This window comes from Quercus lobata, chromosome 8, assembly GCF_001633185.2.
Source record: "Quercus lobata isolate SW786 chromosome 8, ValleyOak3.0 Primary Assembly, whole genome shotgun sequence".
In the NCBI taxonomy this organism is placed as follows: domain Eukaryota; kingdom Viridiplantae; phylum Streptophyta; class Magnoliopsida; order Fagales; family Fagaceae; genus Quercus; species Quercus lobata.
Window position 1 is genome coordinate 21151750 of NC_044911.1, and position 12884 is coordinate 21164633.

A 12884-nucleotide genomic window follows, 5' to 3' on the forward strand; every position below is an offset into this window, starting at 1 on the left:
AACACTCCTTCACGTGTTTGCACTCAAATTATGTCACTTACACTCGTGTTTCACTCTTAAATTGGCTTTTTCCTGATATTAGTCTCACACTCTCTTGCCTTTTTTCACTCGTAGCTTCCCCTTTTCAATTCTACATTAAACTAATAAACTTGATCAAGAAATTCAACTTGTAGTATTTAAACTAATACCGATGGCAAAAAGATATGACAGAAATCAAAGGAAGAGGACAAAAGAAACCAATATTTTGATCTGAGAGAACTGAAACTACAAACAATATTTTTTTCTGTTTTCTATTTCTTTTCTGAAGTCTCTTTTTTTTTCTTTTTTTTGGGAGCTTGGTGCACGATTTTAACCTAGTGCATGTCACAAAATAAGAACGAGGAATAAAGAACACAAAAGGAACAAGAAAGGATGATAACAGGAAACAAAAGATAAAGGGATAGATAACTGATTTTAGAACCTGAGCTCTAATACCAAATGATGCAAACCTCAATCGACACACTTTGAGACCCAACAAATAATATTGGAATATTTTCCCAAGAAAGCTAAAATTCAGATTTTGATAGAACCCTGACCCAACGTTTATAAGTGAAACGTGAACTAAAAGTATAAGTAGTAGACCTTGACCCACTGATTATAATTGAATCACAAACCGAAGGTATAAAGTTTGAACACCATAAGGAAGAATCTCTGATAAGTTCACAGTTCTTGAAGAAACAAAAGAAAGGTCTCACATTTTTCTGATTTTTATCCAATAATCCCCTATTACAATGAGTGCATGCTATTTATAAGACATGACTGAAAATAGAAAATATAAAAACGTGCTAAATAATAAAACCCTAAATAAAATTTGATTTGGTTTGAAATTAGCAGATCCAAAATAGGAAAACAGCTAAAAAACGTTCTAAATAATAAAAGCCTAAAATTAAGGTAGATTTGGTCTGAAATTTGAAGTTCTAGAATAGGAAAAATGTCTATTAACTAATATGGAGCTGGAAAGTCAATCAGCCATTAATCCACCCCAAAAATCACGCCTAATTAAGCCAGATCAGCCCTCAATAGCTTGGATTAAATTTATTACGCCGTCATCTTCTTTGGGCCAAGCTTGGAATGTCTTGCGTTAGAATCAGCCCAAATCTCTTGAATCAGCCCATTAAGTACTTCTTTGATCTTCTTGAATCTTGCTCTGTAATAGGCCCAACTAGAACATGCAATGGATCCTTAAATGCTTGTTAATTCTCATCACAATATGAGTCATATAATAGGTAAGAACACAAAGAACGTTCTTCCAAAAAAAATAATAATGAAAGGAATAAAAAATAATAATTTAATTATCCTTTTTTTTTTAAGTTAGAAATTCTGAAAAAAAAAAAAAAATTTATGTGATTTTTTATTTATTTAAATGCTAACATGGCATTTTTAAAATGCTTAATACAATTTTTTTATTATTTTAATGGCCATGTCAGCATTTAGTGTGGCAACAGTGCACTCTGTCTGCCACACAAGCAATTTCCATTAGTAAGATGATGGTAAGGACCAAAACAGGACGTATTTTTTATTTTAGGAATTAAAAGCGATAAAATAGAAAAGTAGGGAACAAAATGAAAATGAGTCCAAAATCTAGGGATCAAAAATTCATTTACAAATAGAAAAGTAGGGAACAAAATGAAAATGAGTCCAAAATCTAGGGATCAAAAATTCATTTACACCTTTTTTTAACTATCAATCTCAACTATTGAGAGCAATTGCACAATATGCAATACCTTGATCTCAAACCTTTTTGACTTATAAGGCTTTGGCAATTTGAGATTTTCAAGAATCTATATACTTATTGGATAATTGAGAGTAGTTTGAGTCTTATTGCTTGTCATATTGCTTTTTTTTTTTTTTAATATATATTTAAGTACAAGAACATCTGGTGGTAGGATAAGGTATTAAAAGCATTAGCATTGATGGTGCTAAAAAGTTAAATTGCTATTTTTAGCACCATAAACAACAAAATACATGCTACATCAATGGTGCCATAGTTAAAAATTTTATCAACCTTGCTACAGTAAACTTCTGTCTTTGGCAGTCTACTATAGCAACAAAGGCAAAAAAAAAAAAGTTTATTCTTTCTCTCTTTTCTCTCATTAAAAAAAATATTTTCTCACCTTCTTTCCCTTTCTCTACCTCTCTTGTCTTCTCTCTTTTTTTGATTTATTTTTGTGGGCATAAGAACAAGCCTTTATTTGAACATCATCAATGGGCAGCCTATCATAGGGGAAGAGACAAGTTACACCTTGCTTCTTAGGCAACAATGCACATGGCATAGGAGTCGTGGGTGGGTTGTTGGGTTTGTGGTGTGGGTTGCTAGTTGTCAATGATGTGGGTTTGTGGGTGGGTTCATTGGTGTTGGTGTGGGTTTGTGGTGGGTTGCTAAAATCGGTTTGGTGGTTGTGGTGGTGGTGCCATGTTGGTTGTGGGTTGAAGAAAGGAATCGAGAAGAAGAAGATAGACTGACAAAGAAGAAGAGAGGCATGGGTTTGGTGGCTTGAAGAACTATTGGCGGTGGTGGTATAATCAAAGATTGGGTTGCAAGTTTTGCAAAGCTATTAGTATTGCCACTAGTGTTGAGGCCGAGCTATGAGCACTTCAAGATGGGCTCATAATATGTTCATCTCTTGGGATTAAATCACTAGAGATAGAGTTGGATGCAAAAGTTGTTGTGGAGTGGGTGTCGGGTCAAGCTCATTTGAATATTGCACATTCCTCTCTTATTGCGGATTACAAAAGTTTGGTGAGCCAATTTCCCAAGGTGCAAACCAATTATTGCTACAGAGAAGCCAACCAATGTGCTGGTAGGCTTACCAAATATGGAGCTAAGCTAGAACAAAATTTTATTATCTATGATTCTCTAATTTGGAGATCAATTTGTTGTTTTATGATTTTTCTGGCATGTGTTTTGAGAGGCTTATGCCTTACTCTGGTATTTTTTTCCCTTAAGTAATAAGATCTTGGTTTACCGAAAAAGGAAAAAAAAAACTATCTACCCAAAATTTTTACAATTTAATAAAGGCTCGTTTGATACTTTGAATGAGGATTACTACAATATTGGTAATTTTTATTACTAAGAATAAAATGTGCTATTATAAAAACTGAACAGATTCATAAGTTAGGTTGAGTTGTAACATTAGAATTAGATTTAAGATATATTTTAAGAAATATCTTTCTCATACAATTATATTTTCTAATAAATAATTTTTTTTTTTTTAATTTGAGAGAGACCTATAGTGTCCGCTTCTGATAATAGCTTTTTATCACTAAACCAAGACACCAATTGGTTTTTGGTGTAGGCGGAGATTGAACCCCAGATCTCTTATTCAATCATTAGAGATTTTACCAATTAAGCTAATTGGAACCCACTTACTAGGAAATAACTATTAAAAGCATTTATAGAGGAATAATTATTTAAAAAATAGCTATTCATAAAGAATGACTATTACTTATAATAAAAACATAATCAAACTACTAAATAGCTATATCATTAAAATAACTACTACAGTATAGTATCTATTACAGTTTACCAAACATATCATAAGTTCTTAATAGTAAATTATAAACTATATTCCTACATCTCAAATTGTTTATACTATTTAGAAAATTTAACATTAAGGAAATATCATTTAATGTTTTGTCTTTAAAGTTTAAACTATATAAGTTTCCGAAACTACCCTCATTAATTAAAAATCTAGAAAAATAATGGAATTGAATTTTTAAATAAATTTAAGGTTATATCAGAAAAATTAAATATTGACAAATTACTCCTTTATTTTAAATTGTTGGTTCTTTATTCTATTTTGAAATGTCCAGTGAATGATGTAAAAGTAAAAATAAAAAGTATCTCATCAAGGCTATGGAGCAATCATTGCTAGGATAGAGCAAAATCGAACTAGGAATTTAGAAAAAATAAAATAAAAAATAAAAAGGAAGAAGAAGAAGGAAACCTTCTGCATTGTGATAGAGCATACAATTGGTGAGAAATACAAACATTGCAATTAAAATAAATAAAAGATTACTATAAAAATTAAATAAAAATTTATGAAACAGTACCGGAGTAAAGATATCCTTATAAATGGGGAGCCGAAGGGTATGATAGTCCCTTCTTGAGGCTTAAGACAAAGAGATCCTATTTCTCCTTATTTATTTCTTTTCTGTGCCGAGGGGTTGAATGCACTCTTACGAGGTGCTGCAGTGAATGGTGAAATTCAGGGTTTCTCCCTTTGTCGAAATGGGCCTAAACTGACTCATTTATTCTTTGCAGATGATTGCCTAATCTTTTGCAAGTCTACCTTAGATGAGTGCAATAAAATTCAAGAGCTATTAGATTATTATAAGACCGCGTCAGGCCAAGTGATTAATAAGGAAAAGACTACTCTTTGTTTCAGTAGGAAAACAGATGAAGTAACTTCGAAAGCCATAAAAGTAGCCCTTGATGTCCCAGCCATTAGGCATTATGAGAAATATTTGGGCTTACCTTCTTTTATTGGAAGAAATAGGACGGTGTGCTTTACTCAAATAAAAGAAAGAATATGGGGTCGTATGCAAGGTTGGAAGGAAAAGCTGTTGTCTCAAGCTGGTAGGGAGATTATGATTAAGGCAGTGGTCCAATCCATTTCAGTTTATTCGATGAGTGTGTTCAAGCTTCCAGTCAGCCTTTGTAAAGATATTGAAGCCATGGTTTCAAAATTTTGGTGGGGTAATGGGGATGCGAAGAAGATTCATTGGGTGAAATGGAGCTCTCTTTGTTCCCCAAAATCAATTGGTGGGATGGGGTTTTGGGATTTCCAGAAGTTTAATAATGCTTTGTTAGCAAAACAGGTATGGCATCTTATTCATAATTGAGACTCCCTTCTTTTTAAAGTTTTTAGTGCTAAGTATTTCCCTCATGGTAATATACTTGAGGCGGAGGTTCATCCTAAATGCTCTTATGCCTGGTGGAGTATTCTTCAAGCACGTGGAGTTATTGAACAAGGGGCTATTTGGAGGTTAGTGATGGAAATTCGATTGATGTGTGGTGACATAGGTGGCTGCCTGATCTTAATCATAATAAGATTATCTCTCCTAGAACTGATTCTTTAGTTCATCGGGTTTGTGATTTGTTCTTCCCTGATACAAGAGTTTGGGACCCGGGTCGTCTTGAGAGTTGTTTAATTTTGTGGGAGGCAGACTTGGTGAGGAGGATTCAAGTATGTGAGGATGGGGCAGAAGACACTCTGATTTGGCCTCTAACCAGTGATAGGGATTATAGTGTTAGGAGTGCTTACCGTATGCTAGTATCTACCGAATCTATTCTTCAGCTGAGTTAATTAGTTTCGGGTAGTACTGGGTTGGTGTGGAAGAAAATTTGGAAGATAAGAGTTCCTAATAAGATCCAGCAGTTTATTTGGTGCGTTGCAAAGGATGCTTTGCCTATGAAATAGAACTTAAAAGCTCGATATATCCCAATTACCGAGAATTGTGATGGTTGTGGTGAGCATACAGAGTCGATTGTGCACTGCTTATGGCTTTGTGATCAAGTGCGGTCAATATGGATGTCGCTCTAGGAGTTTCAGTCTTTGGTTCATAAGAAGTTTCGAACCTTTTATGAATTATTGGAGGAAGTTTTCAGTACTGGGTCGAATAGGAAGGTAGCTCTGTTCGTCACTGTGGCATGGTGTTTATGGTAGCATCGAAACCGAATGAGGGAATGTCAGCCATCTTGGCAACTTCATGAGCTGGGTGAACATGCTCAAAGGATGGTTGATGAATTTTGGAACGTGAATTCTAAGGAGCATGGTGCGTCTATTCCTCGTCCTGTGGTTTGCTGGTCTCCTCCACTTAAGGATCGTTTCAAAATAAACTTTGATGCAACTTATTTTGAGGATTTGGGTTTAGCAGGTATTGGTGTAGTTTGTCGAGATCATTCTGGGCAAGCTATTGCGGCACTGTGTCAGAATTTGGGCAAGGTGCAGTCAACTGAGATGGCCGAAGCTTTGGCAGCTCGAAAGGCTGTGATTTTCACTAGGGAGATGAGTTTGTTTGACATTATTGTTGAAGGTGATTGCCTTACTGTTATTCAGGCTTTGCTACGCGTTGGCCCGTCCTCTGCTGTTTGGCCATATCATTGATGAGACAAAAAGACTTGGTGGAGTATTACGAAGTTGTATGTTCCAACATGTTAGGAGGGATGGGAATAGATTAGCTCACAGTTTAGCTAAAAAAAGCAGTTTTATCTGCAGATCTTAAGGTTTGGATAGAAGACTTACCCGAGGACGTGGATGTTGTTTTCTAGTCAGATCTTTCTTGAGTTTGGTTTTTGTTTGGTTTTTGTAGTTCGTTTTTTTATTAATAAAATTTCGCTTACCTTTTTCTCAAAAAAAAAAAAAAAAAAAAGTGTGTGGGTAGAATTTATATGAATAAAAAAGGTCACTATCATAAGGGATTGAATTAAGAAGATAGGTTTATTAGGATTTAAGTGATTACTTAATGGTGTTGATATATATATATATATATATATATATATATATATATATATATATATATATATATATATATATATATATATATATATAATAACTGAAGTTTTTGAAACTCTCACAATTTTCCACGTTAGCACAATATTTAAATAAAAGTATCATTTTATTTAAATAAAATTATCATTTTATTTAAATAAATAAAAAATATATATAACCGAAACTTTTGAAACTCTCACAATTTTCCATGTCAGCACAATATTTAAATAAAAGTATCATTTTATTTAAATAAAATTATCATTATATTTAAATAATTTGAAACTCTCACAATTTTTCACATCAACATAATATTTAAATAAAAGTATCGTTTAATTTAAATAAAATTATCATTTTATTTAAATAAAATTATTTTTGTTTAGTCCAAACTTAACAAGAAGTGAAACTCTATGTCTCTAACAAGTCCAACTTAAACTCAAACTCATCATTATCATTTTTTTAAAACAAAATTATTTTTGTTTAATCCAAACTTAATAAGGAGTGAAACTCTATCTCTCTAACAAGTCTAACTTAAACTTTCTCAAAAAAAAAAAAAAAAAAAAAGGTCTAACTTAAACTCAAACTCATCATTATCATTTTTTTAAAACAAAATTATTTTTGTTTAATTCAAACTTAACAAGTAGTGAAACTTTATCTCTCTAACAAGTCCAATTTAAACTAAAACTCAAATATTGATAATTTATCTCCAAATTTGCGAGGTTATTCATAAACACTATAAAAGTAAAGCAAACCCAATATATATATATATTTTTTTTAAAGCCGAGTAGAGGTATGAGCTCTTCTTATATTATTTTCTTCTCCTCTACTGTAAAAAAAGAAAGAAAAAAACTATTTTATTGTTTTTCATGTATTTTTTAAAAAATAATTTTCGTACATGAACCATCAAACTCTCTTTAGCCCATTTTTTACAAGATAAGAAAGCTTGCAATAATTTAAATTATTCTTTTGAATATAACCCATCTTTCTCTTATATTTTTCTATTGTTTAGTCATATATATTTTGTTTTGTCTCAATAATTTCTAAGCAGTGAATCATCTAATTCTTTTATATTTTTTGGTCTTTCAAAAGTTTTAATATTTGAATTTTTAAGTTATTTTTTTGTAAGCCATTGCACATTCAAGCAATGGTTTCTTCATCAAATTGTAACACAAATTAAAGTCATACAATAGAAAATCATGCAATGATGTAATTTCTTAAATTTTTTATAAAATTATTTTAGTCTACCACACAAATAGGTAAGTCTCCGTGCATAGCACGGGTTAGCGACTAGTATACTATATAATAAAAGTTAAGCTTAGAAGTCATGATTGCGCCAAGTAGCTACTCTTACTAATTAGCAAATTAATTTTATACTATTTTTTAGGATATATTTCCTTAAATTAAGTAAAACTATTTAACAAAATTTTAATTTAGGTAAAATTTTATCATTTAAATTTCAAAAAATTTAAATTTTACTCAAACTAAAAGTTTATTATTAAAAAATTCTAAATTTTAATCCCAAACAACAACCCACGTTTTCTTTCTAAAAAAATCCGCGTTTTGACTTATACCCCAACTAAAAGTCTATTATCAATATTTTAAGAACAAATAATTAATAAATCAACTTTTTATGATATAATTCTTCAAATTAAGGGATAATATTTAGCAATTTTTTAATTTAGATCAAACATATTTGTAAGGACACGATTCCTGCGCGGCCCAGTGACATTTTTGGGTTCACGCGGGAGAGATCCCTCACAATACGATTTGTAGAGAGTGGGCTTGAAAAGCTTGGGCTTGGTCACGGGGGGATGGTCCGGTCTGGATTTCAGGAAGATCCCTGTGGAAAATGGACTGGGCCTAAACGTTTAAAACCCCGCCATGCTGCCACTTTTGAGAATGGGCTCCTCGGACTTGATCCGAGGACCCTTGTGGTCCTTTCCGGCTGTCCAACGGAGGACTTTCTCTGTTCTGTGCATGGATCGTTCCGGCGATCTTCTTCATGAAGTCTCCTTTTTTCCCCCCCCCCCTTCCTAGATTCACTTACTTCTCCTTTTATACTAGTGTGCGTTCGATGTCCTTCGTCCACGTGTAGGGTCAGTCTTTACAAATACTGACATTGGTCCCATCAGTCTAATCCCGGAATTGTTGGGGATGACTTGATAAAGCTGTAGAGTACGGTTCTGTCAGGCATTGGGCCTTATCCAGAAGGGTATTTAGGGTAATCGCCCCAAGGTATTTTGGATTTCCTTACGAATTTATCCCTTTATTCTGGGCGGATTATGGGCCTGCCGAGGACTAGACTGTCCTCGGCTGCTTCCCAAAAATTGGTCCGTGCTCGGCGTCATGGAGCTTGGGCCACAGTTCTCCTCGGATTGGGCCCTCGGACTCTCTAAGGGCAAATGGGCCTGGTCCACGAATTGCTGGGCCCCACAATATTATTTCAACATCAACAATTTTAAATTACATTCAAACTAAAAGTCTATTATAAAAAATCATAAACTTAAATCGCTGACAAAAACCCACGTTTTTCTTCTAAATATATAAACAACCTTTTGAATTCTACTCTAACTAAAAGTCTATTATCAACATCTTAAGAACAACTAATTAGTAAATTAATATATTATTTGTTATGATATATTTCCTCAAATTAAGGGATAATATTTAACATATATTGAATTTAAATAAAACTAAAAGTCTATCACAGAATTTTCTAAACTTAAATACCACATAACTTACGAATCATATCATATCATATTATATCATATAGTATATATATAATAATAAAAGTTGAGCTTAGGAACCTTGGTTTTGCCAAATGACTACTCTCACTGTGATACCCCAATTTGATTGATTGTATGATGTGTGTGGGTGTGTGATGAGTCCCACATCAGGTATTTACTAGGTAGATCTCTGGGTTTTATTAACAACTACAAGAAGCCTCAATTGTGATTAGTCATTTTGAGGTATAGCGCAGATGTGTATAGTGCAGATATGGCTAGCGCTTTTTCCTTGGGTTGTTATATATAGTATCAAAGTCGGCTCGGTAATGCCATGTGGGCTCGGAGACACTACCCCACAAAGTGGGCCCTAACGAGGACGTTATGGATTTAAGTGGGGAGATTGTGATGCCCTAATTTGATTGATTGTGTGATGTGTGTGGGTGTGTGATAAGTCTCACATTGGGTATTTACTGAGTTGAACTAAGTTTTATCAACAACTCCTAGGAGCCTCAATTGTGACTAGTCCTTTTGAGGTATAACGCAGATTTGACTAGTGTTTTTCCTTGAGTCATTACACTCACTGATTAGTAAATTAATTTTATATTATTTATTAGGATATATTTCCTCAAATTAAGGGATAATATTTAAAAATTATTTAATTTAGGTAAAATTTTATCTTTTAAATTTCAATAAATTTAAATTCTATTTAAACTAAAAGTCTATTATAAAAAATTATAAACTTTAATCTCAAACAACTACCCACGTTTTCTTTCTTAAAAAAAAAAACCCATGTTTTGACTTTTACTCTAATTAAAACTCTATTATCAATATTTTAAAAACAACTAATTAATAAATTAATTTTATATTATTTGTTATGATATAATTCCTCAAGTTAAGGGATAATATTTAGCAATTGTTTAATTTAGATAAAACTTATCGTTAAACTTCAACAAATTTAAATTTTAATCAAACTAAAAGTCTATTTCCAAAAATTCTAAACCTAAATCCCAAACAACAACCTACATTATCTTTCTCAAAAAAAAAAAAAAAAAAACCATCATTTTGGTATCTACCCCAACTAAAACTCTATTATCAACATTTTAAGAATAATTAATTAGTAAATTAATTTATATTATTTGTTATGGTATATTTCCTCAAATTAAGGGATAACATTCAACAATTGTTTAATTTAAGAGAGATCCTATGTCTACAACATTTCTACAACATTTTTACAACAAATCACAGGTGGTTAGTTGTTATTGGTTCAAATTTGAAACTAACACTAAAATTACTTTTTTGCCCCAACAATAATAACCAGTAGCAACCTGCCACTTAGGATTTGTTGTAAAATTGTTTTAGAAATGTTGTAGACATATCATTTCTCTTAATTTAAATAAAACTAAGTTTACAATCAAAATTTTCTAAACATAAATACCACACAACTCACAATTTTATTTTTGTTTTTTTTGTTTTTCCCTCAAGTTACATCTTATTAAATTAATATTTTATTAGGATATTAAGCGAAAATACTCTTGACTAAGGGATAAGATTTAACAAGAATTTAATTTAGATAAAACTTTATCATCTAAGTTTTACAAATTTAAATTATACTCCAACTAATAGTCTATTATAAAAATTTTCAGAACATATACATATAGAAAGTCATGACTTTTCGATATAATCACTTTAAACCAGTAAAATCATCCATATAATTAAATCCTACATAATACACCCATAGTTTTGTATTTTTTTTTCATTTTTTTTCCCAGGATGCAACTTATGCTTGTATATATATATATATATAATTTTTTTTTTTTTTTTGCCCGATACTTGAGTTCAAACTCCACATTTTACTTCCCCACTAATTACTTAGAAAAAATAAATAAAAAGACAAAAGACATGTGGGATTCAAAACACAAACTTTCACAATTATAAAGTCAATAATTGGGTGTTTGGTAAGGTATTTTAAACAACGGTTTTCAATATTTAAACAACATTACACATTTTTTCACACATTCTTTCACCCACACATATTTTCAAAAAATACAAATAACGTTACTAGAATAATATTACCAAATACCCCCTAAATTGCTTACATCACTATCGTATTGATAACAAGATGAATATATATATATATATATATATACATATATATCTCCTGCGTTCCATGGTCCTCACTCCTACAAAAAAAAATCATGAGCAAGGAGTAAGGGGCCCCCAATCCATCCCAAATCCCCACGTCTAAAAGAAAAGATTCCAATAAAAAAAATTATCTTGAATGTAGTTTAAAATATTATGGGGACCGGCTCCCCTCCCGTTAAAAAGCCTCCCATTATCTCCCATTTTTACACTGATGAGAAACATGTGGCTAATAAAAAATCTAAGGGTCAAAAGGAAGCCACATCAAAACATAATTTTTCTCTCTTCTTCTCAAACCCAAATCCTTCTCTAGAGTCCTAGCTAAACCTGGAAATCACCACCCATTCAACAACACCCTTGGCAACAGACGGCGAGAATCCATCAGAATGGTGTCGAAGCTGTCAAAGTGGCCACTGATTGATACCGAGAAACTGAGGAAAATGTAATTTAATTCCAGCATTTTCCTTGCTTTAGTTTTTAAAATTTGAGATTTAAAAGAAAAACCTTAGGTAGATGAATTTTACAAAACATGGCTATTCCTATCGATGCTCCATCTAGGTTTTAAGTAAACATATGAACGAACAAAAAAAAAAAAAAAAAAAAAAACTACCCAGATAAAAATTAACTTCCATTTTAGAATAAAAGCTTCAAGATTTCAATTTTTCAATCTTTTCTTACACTTTCTCAAAGACCAGACAGTGCAAAGTGTGGAATTTGGAATAGAAACAAAGAATTAAAATTAACAAGTGAACTTTCTAATGAGATGAAGATTTGTGAGATAAAAGAGGGTTTTTTTTTGTTTAAAAAAAAAAAAAAAAACTTTGATGTTAGAATTAGAACTTTTTGCTGAAACTTGTGTACTTTTAATTCATGAGCATTGTACCTGAATCAATTTTTCCAAGTGAGAAAATCCTAGCGACTTCGATAGATAATGATGAGAAAATCCCTCAATTCTAGCTTTAGATTTTCTTATAACATCTAGTTCTAATATCAAAGTTTCAAATGTTTTAGCAAAAGATCTAGAGCGGTTTGTTACAGAATAAACGTTGGTGTATGGGTGACTGATAGCACCATTAGCGCTTCTCATACTTTGGTGGTGTCTACGGGACCTTTCTTATGGCTCCTTGCTGTCCATGGCCAAGGGTGGTGGTGTATGTGTGGTGGGTTTGGCAGGGAGGCTGCTGAAGGGTTTGAGTTGGTTTGATTTGGACCTTCCAACATTTTATTAGCCACGTGTTCCTCATCAGTGTAAAAATGGGAGATAATGGGAGGCTTTTTAATGGGAGGGGAGCCGGTCCCAATAAATTTAGGAGTAAATGCACTTTTAGTCCCTACATTTTGACTTTTTTTTTTTTATTTTAGTCCTTACATTTTTATTTTACCACTTTTAGTCCTTAAACCAATTAACGCATGACATTTAAGTTTTTACCATCACCTAACTAACAGAAAAATCCTATGTGGCTGACAGAGTGCATAAGTGTCATGTTAGATG